Here is a 15,871-nt window from a genome sequence, read left to right as displayed (position 1 = left end):
TCTGAGGTCTACATGAGAACAGTCAGGTTTTCCATCTGGTGGGGTCCTAGTTCCTGAAAAACAACTCACTCAAGGACATAGGTCAAGATGTTCTCTTTTACTTTCTATAGGGAACTGGGATGGTTAATATTGAGTGTCAACTTGATTGGATTAAAGGATACAAAGTATTGTTTCTGGGTGTGTCTGTGAGGGTGTTGCCAAAGGAGATTAACATTTGAGTCAGTGGACTGGGAGAGGCAGACCCACCCTCAATCTGGCTGGACACCATCTAATCAGCTGCTAGTGCAGCTAGAATGTAAGCAGGCAGAAGAACATGGACGGACTAGTCTTGATGAGTCTTCCAGCCTTCATCTTTCTGCTGGATGCTTCCTGCACTCAAACATCGGACTCCAAGTTCTTCAGCTTTCTTTGCACTCTTGGACTTACACCAGCAGTTTGCCAAGGGCTCTGGGGCCTTCAGCCACAGACTGAAGGCTGCAATGTCGGCTTCCCTGCTTTTGAGGTTTTGGGACTTGGACTAGCTTCCTTGCTCCTCAGCTTGCAGACAACCTATTGTGGGACTTCACCTTGTGATCGTGTGAGTCAATACTCCTTAATAAACTCCCTTTCATATATACATCGATCCTATTGGTTCTGTCCCTCTAGGGAACCCTGACTAATACAGGTACCTAACATCTTGTGACTCTGGCTTACTTGGGCGGCTTTTAAGTTATTATTACCTTCTCGCTTAGCAGGTGATATGGTTTGGATCTGTGTCCCTGTCCAAATCTCACGTGGAATTGTAACCCCTGATGTTGGAAGTGAGGCCTGGAGGGAGGTGAATGGATCATGGGAGCGGTTTCTCCTGGATGGGTTAGCAGCGTCCTCTTGGTGCTGCTCTTGTGATAGTGAGTGAGTGCTCGTGAAATCCGGTTGTTTAAAAGTGTGTAGCACCCACTCCCCCTTCTCTTTCTCCTGCTCAACCATGTGAAGTGCTGGCTCCCCCTTTGCCTTCCGCCATGATTGTGAGCCCCTAAGGCCTCCCCAGAAGCAGATGCTGCCATGCTTCCTGTACAGTCTGTGGAAGCATGAGCCAACTAAACCTCTTTTCTTTATAAATTGCCCAGTCTCAGGCATTTCTATACAGCAATGCAAGAATGGACTAATACAGCAGGTTATTCATTTACTTCCCTAATTGCTGGCTGCAGAGCTAGCTAGGTGCTTGGAATCTCCCTTGAAGGGACTCAACATTTTTCCTTTATCTTTATGTGGGTGGGGGTTGGGGGGGAGCCTGGCAGACCTCTAAAAGGGGTCCCTGCTCCATCTCACCCATTGTACAGATAAAGACACTGAGGGTACTTCCACCTTACACCCTGCCATGCCTGGGTTGCCCACCTCTGTTCTCTCCCAGCCAAAGAAAAGAGAAGAAGAGATAACGCTCACACCCCATTGGCCATGTTTTTGTCACAAGGAGGCCTGGGACATGTAGTCTTTATTCCGGGCAGCTGGGCTCCCCGCTACCAGGAGGGATACTGAGGTCATCCAGCAGTCTCTGCCACAGCTGGGTAACCCCCACACTGTCCCTGTCCCCCATGGGCAGCCTTGAGTGTAGGACAGAGGACCCGCAAGCCCCACACCAACCTGACAGGGCACCTTAATCACATGACCTGGCCAGGTCATCCTCATAGGAGGACAGCACTGGGGTCTGGGCAGGACCAAGGCTCCGGACAGGCCAGAGGGGAAAGGCATAAGCAGTGAAGGGAGCAATATCCAAAGGCCCCACCTCCTTCCTGGGTGACCAGGGAACTCCAGGGTCTCCCTTGGTGCTGCTGGCTCCTTCCCACACCAGACATCTGAGACAGAGGCTGCGGTGAGAGGACCTCATGGTCAGTCACTCTTGCATTGGATGGGAAACTCCCACCTTTGAATGAAATGCTAATTATAGTCTCCATGTACAGTCTGTTACCTGCTAAAAATATGCTGTCTTATTCTAGTCTCTGCAGCTGCAGTCGAGTTGGGGGAAATAATGCTGTTTTTAGCATGGGTACAAGCAGATAACTGAATCCTAGACTCTTGGGGACAGCGTGTCTGTCTGGGAACTTGTTTCCAGGAGTGTGACCAATGTGAAGTGCCAGTCAGAGGAAGTGCTGCAACCCCAGGGGCACAGCAGAGCAGAGCTAACTGTGGGAGGAAGCATGTTCCAGGCTCAGCCTCACAGTGGAGGCAGCCTCAGCTTCCAGGGCTGACAGACATTCATCATAATGGCAAGAGGGAGACTGTTAAAACAGGCACTGAGGGAGTGCAATGGGGCCCCCAATCCACCCAAGAAAGCCCGAAAACAAGGATGTTGAAATAAGATGGGGAGGAGAAGGTCCTGAAGAGAGTAGAAGAGGCAGGTTTGGGAAGGATTGAGATGTCATTCATTCATTCATTTATTCTACAAATATTTATTGAGTCCTACTATGCACCAGGCACTCTGCTAAGTTCTGGGTTAAAGTGATAGATAAGGTAGCTGCCCTCATTTATTAAAATAATATTTCAACATATATGGAGTCAGGAACTGACCCAGGCACTAAAGACACACAGTAAAGGAAAACCCCTCCATCTTGGAGCTTGAATTCTAATTAGGGAGGGAGAGTCTGATGTTCCTTTCCCAAGAACAAATTGTATATGTCCGTTTTCGTGCTGCTGATAAAGACATACCCGAGATTGGGTAATTTGAACCAGAAAAAGGGTTTCATGGACTTACAGTTCCACGTGGCTGGGGAGGCCCATGATCATGGTGGAGGGTAAGGAGGAACAAGTCACATCTTACATGGATGGCAGCAAGCAAAGAGAGAGAGCTTGTGCAGGGAAACTTCCATTTTTAAAACCATCGGAGTTCATGAAACCCATTCACTCTCACAGGAACAGTGCAGGAAAGACCTGCCCCATAATTCAGTCACCTCCCACCAGGTTCCTCCCACAACACAGGGGAATTATGGGAGTTACCATTCAAGATAAGATTTGGGTAGGGACATAGCCAAACTATATCACAAATGAACAAGGAAAGGATGACAAGAGTTGGGGACTCCCATGGGACCCTCCCATTCTTGTCCCTGGGTCTCCAGTTCAGCCTTCCAGGTCCAGGAGGTGTCAGCTTTCCCACCTGGCCACATCTGCTGCTGGGTTTATCTCTTGTGCCCTTCGAAGGTTCAAACCAGCACCCTCAGCCCTGATATCCCCCTCACTCCGGGGACATGACCACAGGGTCTAAGCAAGCCAGACAGCAGGGGAAGCCTCACCTCACTTCTACCTCCCAGATCTAGATAAGAGGATCCAGTTGGCAGAGCCAAATTCACACATAGACCTAAGATGCGCGAGATTTTGGGAAATGCCATTTTTAACATCCAGGTTCTACTTGGGAAGCAAAGAAAGGAGGGCAGAGGAGCAGGCGGCCGGCCAGGTGGGACTGCCCCTGCTACCACCATCCAGGCTCACTCCTCCACCCACTCCTGAACTTCCAAATACAAGGTTTCCTCTGCCTACTCCCATGATCCTGTGCAAAGGACAACACCCCCTTCCCAGGGAGGCCAGAGTCCACCAGTGCTAAGAATGGGCCATGGTGCCAGAGGCCCCTGCACCCACTCAGACCGGCTCCTCCTACCCCTGCAGAGATGCCCCAGACCAGAGAAACTGGCCTCTGCCCCCATGTGCAATGACCCCTGGGGCATCACCTGTGAATGAGCCCACAGGAGGAAGGTCAGAGCCAGCACTCAGGCTTTAGAAGGGTCTGACCTAGAATCGATGACACCCTAAATGGAGGATCAGAAGAGGGCTCCCCCAGTTATAAATTCCTCAAAGCTTCAAAGAGGGCCCAGTTCCCCTGCAAGCTGAGTCTTGAGGCTGCTGCTGGATTCTATGTGGTCAGAAGGGGGTACCCTGCTGTGCAGGCAGACATGCTGTGTAGACATCGCACCCCTAATCTGCGAAGTCCACACAGCAGGATGCTGCAGAAAGTCACCAAATGCAAAGTTCACCTGACATGAATCCTCATTTGCCTGCTCCTGGAAATGGTGTTTCCATCTTTATCACTCACGGCTGAATTGCTGTGGAGTTTCTCGTGTCACTGGCATTTGCCTCTGGTGAGCCAGTCAGGTGATGGCCTCAGAAGGCTGCTCGAGCCCAGCTGGGAGGGATCCGTCTCCACAGCATGGGATGTTTGGCTTGAATTCACCTAATATCTACCCTCAGGAAGGACCATCTTTGCTGTCAGTTCTAGTTTTATGATCTCCTGTGAAAGGGGAGATGTGTCTCCATCCAGGGTCAAGGCTCCAAGCCCCTCATTCTCACCCACAGGTGGGTCCCAGCATAACAGGAAGTTGAACATCATTCTCCACTGGAGTTGGAGGCCCAGACACCCCCTGCAGCTCCACAGGTGCGGGGAAATCAGGTGCCTCTGCCTGTTCCTGATGGGCCAGGGACTGGAGTCTGCAGTAGAGAGTGGGAGGTCACCGAGGGGAAGATGGCGTCTGGGGAGAGGAAACACCTGGGAGAAGCTATTCGCATTTTGTCATTTCAGAAACCAGATGTTGGAATGCGAAGAAATTCTACTCACAGTAACACAGTGAGAATGTTTTCAGTTTTCCATGGATGTGAACAGGTTAGAACCCTGAGCTTTCTAGAACACAGCCTCTGGAGGCAGATTCTCTGGGTTCAAATCTCAGCCCCCTGCTTACTAGCTGTGTGACCTTGGGCAGGTTATTTAACCTCTCTGTGCCTTAGTGTCCTCATCTGTAAATTGAGAATGATAGTTCCTGTTACATAGGATTATTGGACAAGTTAAGGCAAAAAATATCAGCAAAGCACTCAGTGCACTGTCTGCCCATGGGAGGTGAGGGTTTAAAATGTTAGGCATCATCACCCTCATTATGGTTGCATTGAATTTTATATTGATTATTGGCTTTATATTGATTATTACTGATTATTACTGATTAGTTTTATATTGATTATTGACGTTATATTGACTAATTCTGATTATTACTGATTGGTTTTATAATTGAGTATTATATGGCATCTGATAACATTCTCATGACCTTCATTCCTGGCCCTACAGTGTCATATGTCTCTTATAATGGGATCAATTCCATTCCCTGGATCTGACCTTTCCCTGTAGAAACGCAGGCTGGGAAGGGAGCTCTGAGGTCATCCCCCATCTTTATCACAATCAGTAGCCACAGATGTCCCTGAGCCCAGGGCAGGTGCTGGCCCATCGTCCCTCAGGTTGCACTCTATGCTCTACAGAACACGTGCTTCTCCTTCCCTCTTCCAGCATCTGCTGACCCTGGATGGCTGCCCAGCCTTGACCTGGCCTCCCCTCCTGCTCACGAGCATCCCCTTCCCCACACAGCAGTTAGAGGAATCCTTCTCATGCTGAATCAGCCCCAGGCACCTCTCTGACCGCAACCCTCCAGTGCCCCCATCACGGGACAGACTGATCAGGTCCTGCTTCCTCTCAGCTCCCATCTCTGCCCAGGCTCCCCTCATACTAGCCCTTGGTCACTCCAGCCTCACCACAGTGTCCTACTCCCCACCTCAGCTTGTCCTTCTATCAAGAGTGACGGTCCCAGAATATGCCCACCCTCAACTGGCTCCTCCTCGTTATACAGATAGATCAAGCGGCACCGCCTCAAAAGCCCTCCCGACTCCCCAGTCCAACATCAGCTACCCCCTCGAATCTGTTGGGTCACTCTCCCTTCCTGGAATGTAAGTCCCAAGAGGACAGGGATGCTGGCAGTGCTGGCCACCGCTGCATCCCCAGTGTCCAGGACCTAGTGGGTGCTCAGTGACATTTGTGGGGCACGTGATGAATCAAAGTGGCCCAGGACCGCGGGCAGGAGCAGCGCCCCCTCGGCAGCGTGGGGGTTAATACTAACGTCACCTGTGTTTACAGCCAGCTTCACGACCCACAGAACTTAAGTACCCGCCGTGCCCGAAAGAGAAAGATAAACACAAATCCAGACATTTAGCCAGAAAATGAAGGGAAAACGGAAAGGTTTAAAAATGAGCAAAAGCATATGTTTCTTCCTGGCTTCAAGATAAAAGAGGATACCCAGAGGAGAAAAGCACTCAAAAAACATGATGCTTTCTCCAAAAATTAGCCCACAGCAGAGTCAGGGAATCTGTAGTAACGAAGACTCTGGGATAAATTCTTTTAAATTAAGCAGCAGAAGGAGAAAAGGTGGCAGCCCTGAGCCTCGACTTTGGAACGTCCTCCATCCGTCTGCATCTGTCAGAGTGGGTGCATCGGGGGGAGCCAGGGCCACCGTTCCTCCCCGTAGTCCTTTCTGCTCTCAGTTTAGGGATAACCAATATTTTATGGTTTCTCTCAAGAGCGATTAGAAGCAAAGCTGCCCATTACAAGCTAAATCTCAAAGCGCTCCTACAGAAATCTCACTTCCTAAGCCTAAAGCCTTGATTCCGGGCTGCCTATTGACCCGACTCATCTGTGACCCTGACCGGCACCAGCAGACAACGATGGGCTGACACAACACAGTGCTTACTGCAGACCAGGGACTGCAGTTCTGAGCTTTCTGGGTGCGTGAACTTGCTTAATCCTCACTGAACTCGACAACGCTATTGGGATCCAGCTCACAGATGAACAGAGCCAGGCTGGGCAGAATCAATGCTTCCTAGGCCCATGGCTGCAGGACAGCAGAGCCACTTCCAGGACCCCCGGCCAGCACCAGGTCTTCACCACTGACCACTGATGGTGCTCCTTGATGGAAGAGGGGCCTCAGTGACAGCCCCAGATACCACTATTGCTCCAGGTGCCTCTTTCCAGGAAATAGTCCTCTTCTGAGACAGGGAATCCAGCATAACAGGACAGTGAACAGACTTTTCCAGAGCTCTTAGAATTGTGGCTGCAGTCCCACAGCTTCAAAGAGAGCGTGCAACCATCCACACGAGCCCGTGGCCACCACTCCAACAGAGAGGGACGTCAGAAAGGCGATTCCTGGGAGGGTGTGTGATAGAGTTTGGATATTGGACCCCTCCAAATCCCATGTTGAAATGGGATCCCAAAGTTGGAATTGGGGCCTAAAGGGAGGTGTTTGGGTCATGGGGGCAGCTCCCTCATGAAGGGCTTGGTACCTTCCCCATGGTAGTGAGTTCTTGCTCTATGAGTTCCTGTGAGAACTGATTAGCTAAAAAAGCCTGGCACCTCTCTCCTCTCTCTCTTGCTTCCTCTCTCACCACGTGATCTGCATACACCACCTCCCTTCCCATGCCATGAGTGGAAGCAGCCTGAGGCTTCACCAGAAGCAGACACTGGCACCATGCTTCCTGTACAGCCTGTAGAACCATGAACCAAACAAACCTCTTTTCTTTATGAATTACCCAGCTTCAGGTATTCCTTTATAGCAGCATAAATGAACGAAGACAGAGTCTTAATCAGTTTGGGCTGCTATAACAAAATATTATTGACCAGGTGACTTCAACAACAAAAAGTTGTGTTCCATTGCTCTAAAGGCTGGGAAGCCCAAGAACAAGGCACCAGCAGATTCAATGCCTGGTGTGGGCTTCTTCCTGGCTCACTTATGGCGCCTTCTTGCTACATCCTTGTAGGGCAAAAAGGGCAGACAAGCTCGCATTCTCCTTTCCTAAAGTAACTTCAGTGTTGTCAAGGGGTTCACCTCTTTCCATGCAACCCCTGTGGCCTAGGATCCTCCACTCCAGGGTGATTCTGTTCAGTCTGAGCCTGTTCGCGTATGGTATATGCCCCTGCTGATTGGCATTTGTCCAGGGCTGGGGGCAGGTATGCCCAAACAGGCCAAATATACTAAAGGAAAGGACTTGTACTGCATGCTTTGAGGGAGTTTTTCTCCTGTCTTTACCCAGTGGACTCGCACGTGGTACCACGTGGCCTCAGATGCTGGTAGCAGCGGTCTTGTGATGAGGAGGTGAACCAACCTCAGAGCAAAGCCAATAAAGTGAGCGGCAAAGCAGAGGCCAATTAACCTTGGATCTCTGCGGACATCGTAGAGCTGCTGAATCAACCTCCCCGGAGGTCCAGCTTCTGGCTGGTCTTTGAACGGGGAGATAACAAGTTCCCTTACCATGTTAGTCAGAGTCATTAGAGGTTTCAGTTACTTGCAGGCAAAAAGCAAGCTAATTGACACAGCATCTTTTCCAAAAATTCTTCTCTGAACCCCCCAGTAACCAGCAATCACCCCCTTCTCGGAACCTCAGGGTCTTTTCTCACCAGACTAACCCGCTGTATCCTGTGCGCCATTTATGTCTGTGTGCATCGCCCCCATGAGCCATGGGCCCATGGAGAATAAGATCTAAGTCATTTCTCTCCTCCTGAGCCCAGGGCCTTATACTCAATAGGGGCTTTGTGGATGTCATGGCACAAATGAATGAATAATTTAGAAGCCAGGTATCTCCACTTTAGATTTATGTAAAGAAACACATTACTGTTACTTCAACTGCTCTTTCTGACTGCATGGAAGTATTTTTATGTCAGTAGAGACGAATGTTAAGATGTTTTGTTGTAATCAACTGCATGTCCATAAACATGACTTTTTCCCCAGTCAATGGCATTTGAAGACTCAGTAACTTTCTTCCAGCAAATGATGTCCCTCTTTAAAGTTCACACTCTCTTGAACAGATGTAGAAATTCCAATAAGCACATCTGGACAGGTGGTTGCCAAGATAAATCTCCAAAATAGGTCCAAAATGGGACTCGGGGCCACCAGTGAGATTTTCCACAATTCATCCCCCCATGAACCGTGAGGGCCACCCATCCTTATCACAAATAAACCTTGACCTCCAGGATACAACTCAGGCTGGGCCTTGCAAAGAGGAAATACAGACTCCCTTGGATGACCTTAGAATAGGATTTCAGGAAGGGGACTGCTGGTCATGCTGTAAGATCAGAGTGGACCTGATTTTACGGAGGCCGTGGAAACCAAAAGCAGGAACCCCCAATCTCCATGGCACATCCCTACACATTTCTGAAATCTCATCTCCCCCAAAGCCTACACCTCCCACAGTCTTACTTATCACAATGATGTAGGCCAGGCAAGCCCCAAAGTGGAGCTTAGCCTGGGAGGGTTCTTGGCTTTGCCCAGGAAAGAATTCAAGGGCAAGCCAGAGATAGAAGAAAACAGCTTCACTGAGGCAGCAGTGTTACAGCTGAAGTTTTACAGCTCTGTGATTGCTTCCACAGAGCAGGGCTGCCCCACAGGCAGAGAGTAGCAGCTCAGGGCAGTTTTGCAGTCACATCGATACCCAATTTTAATTGCATGCAGATTAAGGGGCAGTTTATGCAGAAATTTTGGGGGAAGGGATAGTAACTTTTGGATCGAGTCATTGCCATGGAAAGGGGCAGTAACTCCCAGTGTGATCATGGCAATGGTAAGTTGACACGGCACACCAGTGGGTGTGTCTGATAGAAAGCTATTTCTGCCCTTGACCTTTTTCAGCTAGTCCCCAATTTGATCTGGTGTCTCAGCCCCACCTCTGGAGTTGAGTCCTGTCTCCTACCTCAATAGTAAATGGCAACTCAGCCCTTCCCATGGTCTAGCCACCTCTTTCACCTCCACCACTAATACTGGGGCCCAGGCATCCATTGCCTTTCACTGGACTGTGGCAGTGCCTCCTCTCTCATCTCCCCAACTCCACTCCTGTTCTCCATGCAGTTCATTCTTCACGCACAGCCAGAGGCACTCACTACCAAATCCTCTGTCCAAAACCCCTGGTCATGTCCCATCTCAGCAGAACACAATCCAAAATTCCAGATTATGTAGAGTGAACGACTTGTCCCAGCTTTCTGGAGTCTATCCCAGTTGTATCACTCAAACTCCTGTATCCTGGCAAACCTCAGTCCAGGCAAACCAGGAGGATTGGTCATCCCAGGATCATGACATGATCACCACATAACTCAGACCATCCTCCCCCTTGCTCACTCCACTACAGTGGCCACACAGGCATTCTTGTTCATTCTAGAACATGCCAGGCATACTCCTACCACAGGGCTTCTGCACCGGCTGTTCCCTCCATCTGGAGCGTGCTTCCCCCAGATATGCACCTGAGACTCCTTTCATTCCTCCAAGCCTGTGCTCAAATGGCACACTTCAGAGAGGATTTCCATGACCCCATGATCTAAAGTAGGCCCCACTCACTTGGTTGAAAAGCCTGCTTGATTGCTTGTTTTTTATGGCATCTATTACTACCTAGAATAACATATATACTCATATATGTATGTGCATGTTTGTGTGTGGCATATGTGTACGCATGCACATGTACGTCTATGTGACTGTATCTGTGGTGGGGTGGGCTGTGCCTGTTGTTCACTGCCCCCGAGCCCCCCTGGAACATCACTTCCCGGAAGACTGGGCCTTGGTCTGTTTCATCCACAGCTGCATCGCTGGTGTCTAGAGCATGCCTGGCACATAGGAGCTGCTCTGTAAAGAGCAGGCAAATGAATGAACGGTGCACTCTTCTGAAAGTGCTGCCTCCATGGGGAACTCAGGGAGACAGACAGAAGCTGCCTGGCCCGGGTATCTGAACCCAGGAGCTGAACTCCTTGTCCAGTGTCCCTTCAGGATAAGAGTTAAGGTTGCATTTGTGTTTTTCTTCTCAGCACAGAGGATCTTTTTGCAGTTTTCTGACCATGGAAACCATTCCACAAGCTAGTCACCAAGCCTGGCCTTGGTGAACACGGTCTCCTAGAACGAGCCTCAGATCATCGGATCTGCTCGTCTCCAGCAACCCAGTTCCTGGACAGCCACCGCAGGCAGCTCCCCTGTCCATCAGGACAGAGCTGGACAATTAGGGTGTAGACATGGTGAGTCTGAGGGCTCATCTTGGGCCACCCTCACTCCAGTGAGGAACCTGCAGGCTGAGGAGGGACATGACCGGCCACTGAGGGCGTTGCAGGCAGAGCCAGCAAGACCCGCTTTCTCCCACCCCAGAACACTTTCTCGATGGAAGATTCTGGGAGCCTTTACCCAATTCCATTCTCTCACCCTTCTTGCAAGTCAGCAGGGAAGAGGCAGGGGCAGCAGAGCCCCACTTGGCAAACAAAGAAGCAGAGGCACAGCCAAAGTCAGTGACTCACCTTTCTTCAAAGAGTGCATCATTGTGGGGTCCCAGCAAGATGGTTACAGAGTTGGCCCTGAGCCGTGGCCTGGGCTAGGTCCTGGTTCTGCCACTTCCAAGCTGAGCAAATTGCTCACCCCATGTGCCTAAGTTTCTCCATCTATAGAACTGGTAATAAGTGTAATTGACCTGTGGCTTTTACGAGCCTAATGAAACCCAGGCATCACCAATGGGAGGAGCCCAACCCTGGAGGCAGATGCCAGTTCCACCCCACCTGCCCCTCTGCCCACAGGCTCTGAGGCTCCCCCGACCCCTTTGCAGATGGAGATAATGGCAGCACCTCTGGCACAAGGCAGTTGTGAGAACTGGTGGTAATGTTTCATTGCTTTCAATGTTTCTTTCAACGCTTCTTGTTTTGTTTTGGAAAACAACTAGAGCAGTGCCTCCACACAGCAAGCGCAATACAAGTATTTGTTAAATAAAAATATAGAGAACACACGCATAGTGCTTAGGCCAATGTCTGACGTAAGTGATGCTTTTAGTGACAAGGACCAGAGCATGAATCGTCCTGACCCTCCTGCTTCCCTCCCATCCATGGTAACCCCTAGGCCACGTTTCAGGCTCGTGGGGCCGCTTGGATGTCATTTCTTCTCAGAGGTCACCTCACTCTCTCTACTCCCATATCCCACCGCCCACCTCCTCCAGACACCCTGTCTGCCACACACACATAGGCTCACACACACACATACACACTCACATAATCACACACACAGGCTCCCACACATCATGCACATTCACACATGTACAGACTCACTCATATACTCACACACTCATTCACATGTATACACAGTTACACACCCTCACACATGAACAGACATAGTCAGAAACAAACACTCACACACATACACACTCACGCAGACACACACATAAAGCCCCTGGGGTGAGTGCAAACCAAAGCTCTAAACCTAAGGCTCTGAATCCAACGTTGGAAGCTCCACACTGGGCCTCCTCCAAGCCCCCATCCCTGCCCGAATACCCAGTTCCCGCACTGCCAGGATTCGCTGACGCCCCAGCAGAGCATGGACTCTGTCCCCTTGATTTAGGTATCACCTGCCACCTGATCACAGAGCCCAGCCTGTGACAGCATTAAACACTTTAAAGATCAAGTTATTATTTATAATTATATATATACTTATTTTAACGGTAACTCTTATCTACTCAATTGGAATATAAACTGAAAAATAAAATAATGTTATAAATTCCTGCTAGGCGCTATTTTCCTCTGAAGGCCCTGAGCCAGAGGCCGGTTAAACAGAAAGACCACGTTTCGGAGAAATGTTAAAGACATAGCGCGTGAACTTGAGACTTCCCTTAAGGAAGGAGAGTTGAAAGAAAGGAGGGTTTTGAAGGGCCAGCTTCCTCACGATGTGTCTCCCCGTTACACACTGAGTGTCTGTGTGATTGCTGGAGTGATGTTCTGTGTCATCCTCAATCGCAGAAGACCTGCCCTACCCACATCCTCAAACACTTCACTGGGCTCAGGCCCCCTCATGCCTGCTGATGTCTGCATCTCTTGCTTGAGAGCTTCTTCCAGAACACAAGGTGGCCATTCTTCCAGCACACACATGCACACACACACGCACATGGCAAGCTGGAAATCACAGGAAAAAAAAACTCCACCACTATCACCACCACCAACTTCCACCCAATGAGTCCTGAGAGTTGGAGCATAAATAACCCAGGCCTCCTGACCTGCAGGTGGGGCCAATCTGCCCTGTGGCTCGTGCTCTCCGCAGCCCTTCTCCATAGGATGAAGCTCCCACAGCCCTCTGCAGTAGCCCACTTAGTAACACACCCTCTCACACCCTCTTGGTTCTTTGCTTCCTGTCGCATTTCCCCTCTTTCCCAACTTCTGGTAAAAGAATCATTTGTACTCAAATCCTTATCTCAGGGACCCAAACAAACACATGTATACACATGTTCACAGCAGCATGACTCACAATAGCCAAAAAGTAGAAACAGCCCAGGCGTCCATCAGCAGATGAATGGAGAACCAAACTATGATCTATCCACGGGATGAAATGTTATTTGGCCCTAAAAATGAATGGGGTTCTGATCCAGGCTGCAACACGGATGAACTTTGAAAACATGATGCTAAGTGCTTGAAAGGAGCCACACATAAAAGCTCACATGATCCCATTCATACAAAAGGTTCAGAATAGGTCAATTCATAGAGACAGAATGCAGCTCAGGGGCTCGAGGATGGGAAATGGGAGCAATGGGTTTGGGTTTAACGGTTATAGGTGACACAAAATATTTTGACACTAGATAGAGGTGGTTGTTGTACAACATTGTGAATGTACTAAATGCCATTTTGTTCACTTTAAATGGTTAATTTTAGGCCAGGCGCGGTGGCTCACGCCTGTAATCCCAGCACTTTGGGAAGCCGAGGCGGGCAGATCACTTGAGGTCAGGAGTTCAAGACCAGCCTGGCCAATGAGCAAAACCCCATCTCTACTAAAAATACAAAAATTAACCAGGTGTGGTGGTGCGTGCCTGTAATCTCAGCTACTCGGCAAGCTGAGACAGGAGAATGGCTTGAACCCAGGAGGCGGAGGTTGCAGTGAGCTGAGATGGCACCACTGCACTCCAGCCTGGGCAGAAGAGCAAGATTCCGTCTCAAAAAAAAATTTTTTTTAAAAGGTTAATTTCATGTTATGTGAATTTCACCTCAATTTTTTAAAATTTCTTATCTCAGAGTCTGCTTCTGGGGAGCCCAAACTAACTTACCTGGCACCATGGATGGTAACACATGCTATGGACTGCACCACTTCTCATGATAAGATATGGGGAGCCAAGAGCCCTGCATGACCTCCCTCCTCTGGGAGGTTCTTGGTCTGATCCACTGCTTTTACCTGACATCAGAACTTTCAAATCCACCTTGTAAAGTCTAGAAAAGCAAATCTTTTACAGAGAGTGGGATTAAGAAATTGGTCAGAAGCTCACTGTCCTCAAAAAGAACATTTTTTCCCGAACTGGCTGAGGGGTCTCCCCAGCTTTTCTCCCTATGCCACGCCCTATTACCAACCTCAGACCTGTGACATTCAGTCCAGAAAAATCCTGGAGGCGTCTTGACTGTGACAACCAGGAGTGGAGTCAGCTCAGGAAGGGGCTGCCTAGAGATTTCTACTGGGAGGGGCAGGCTGCTGTTCATTATATATTTTCATATCAAGAACAGGAATAGAGTTGATCAGATTTGCAATTAGAGACGATCACTCTGGCTGCTGCTGTAGAGAAGGAACTTGAGCAACGTCAGCAAGGACATGTGAAGCTGATCAGGAGGTCATTGCAAAGACTCAGACAGGAGATGATGGCAGCTTAGACAAGGGTGGTGGTAGTGCAGATGGAGGGACCAGATCTGGGAGATACATGGCAGGTGAAATCCACAGGCCTGGATAATGGAGTGCATGGTGGGGATTAGCAAGCAGACAGGTGAAGGTGCCATTGTCTGAGAAGACAAGCCTAGGAGGGGAGCAGGCAAAGGACCGGGATGGGAGATCCTGGCTTCATTCTTAGATGCGCTTAGTTTTGGGTGCCTTTGAAACATCCTGGTGGAGATTCCAGGAAGCCAGGTAGGTACAGGGGTCTGGAACTCGGAGAGACATGAGCTATAAAGACCACCTGCCTGGAGATGATAAAGGAAGGAAGAGAATCTTTAATTATGGATCAGGAAACAAAGGCATAGAGCAGGAAAGAGATCGAACAAGATTGACAGCCTCAGTAGCCTAGCAGCATAGTATTGTCATGTGGTGGGCTCAGTAATGACCTCCAAAGGTGTCTACATCCTAATCCCTGGAACGTGTCAATCGTCATTGTGGAGGGCTCAGTAATGATCCCCCAAAGATGTCCACATCCTAATCCCTGGAACTTGCCAAGATCTTACCTTACATGCTAGAAGGGGGCTCTGCAGAGGTGATTAAATTAAGCATCTTGAGCTGGGGAGATTATCCCGGATTCAGGACAATCCAGGTGGGTTCAATGTAATCACAACGAGTCTCTGTTAGAGGAGAAGATGATGTGGTGAGAGAAGCAGAGATTGGAGCAAGGAAGCCAAGGAAGGCAGCCCCCGGAAGCTGGAAGAGATGAGGAGCACATTCTCCACGGAGATCCAGGAGGAACCACTGCTGACACCTCGATGTGAGCCCCATAAGACTCATTTCTGACTTCTGACCTCTAGAGCTACAAGAGTGTGAATATGTGTTCTTTTAAGCCACTAAGTTTGTAGCAATTAGTTACAGCGGCCACAGAAATCTAACACGGCTGAACTCACATTATTATTGACCACATAAACCTGGATCCTTGGGGGGGGGGCTCTGACTGTAAGTAACAATACTCTGAGGACATTTCCTGCTGACTTAACAAGAGGTCTTGGGGCTGGTTCAGCCACTCAGACTCTCCCTCCTTTTGCTCAGCCTTCAGGTTGGTAGTCTCTGCCCACAATCACTACATGACCGCTATAACTCCAAGCCTCAGCACCTCACGTGACAGTGTCTAAAGCAGGATAAAGGGCACAGGAGTCAGGGGCCTCCAGATGCTCAGGACTTCTAGATTTAATGAAGAGAACAATTATTCCTGCAAAGCCCAGGACACTTCCTTTTACATCTCATTGGCCAGAATCGATCATAGGCTAACTCTGGTACTGCACTGGTTCACTCAGAGCAGTGTTGATTCCTCCCCACTGAGGGACAGGTTCCTGCCTGAGGGGAGAGTATAACATTCTGCTCTGAGCTCTCTTCCAGGTTCCCAG

The sequence above is a fragment of the Theropithecus gelada genome, chromosome 10 (assembly GCF_003255815.1).
Source record: "Theropithecus gelada isolate Dixy chromosome 10, Tgel_1.0, whole genome shotgun sequence".
Lineage (NCBI taxonomy): Eukaryota > Metazoa > Chordata > Mammalia > Primates > Cercopithecidae > Theropithecus > Theropithecus gelada.
This window is presented reverse-complemented; position numbering follows the sequence as displayed.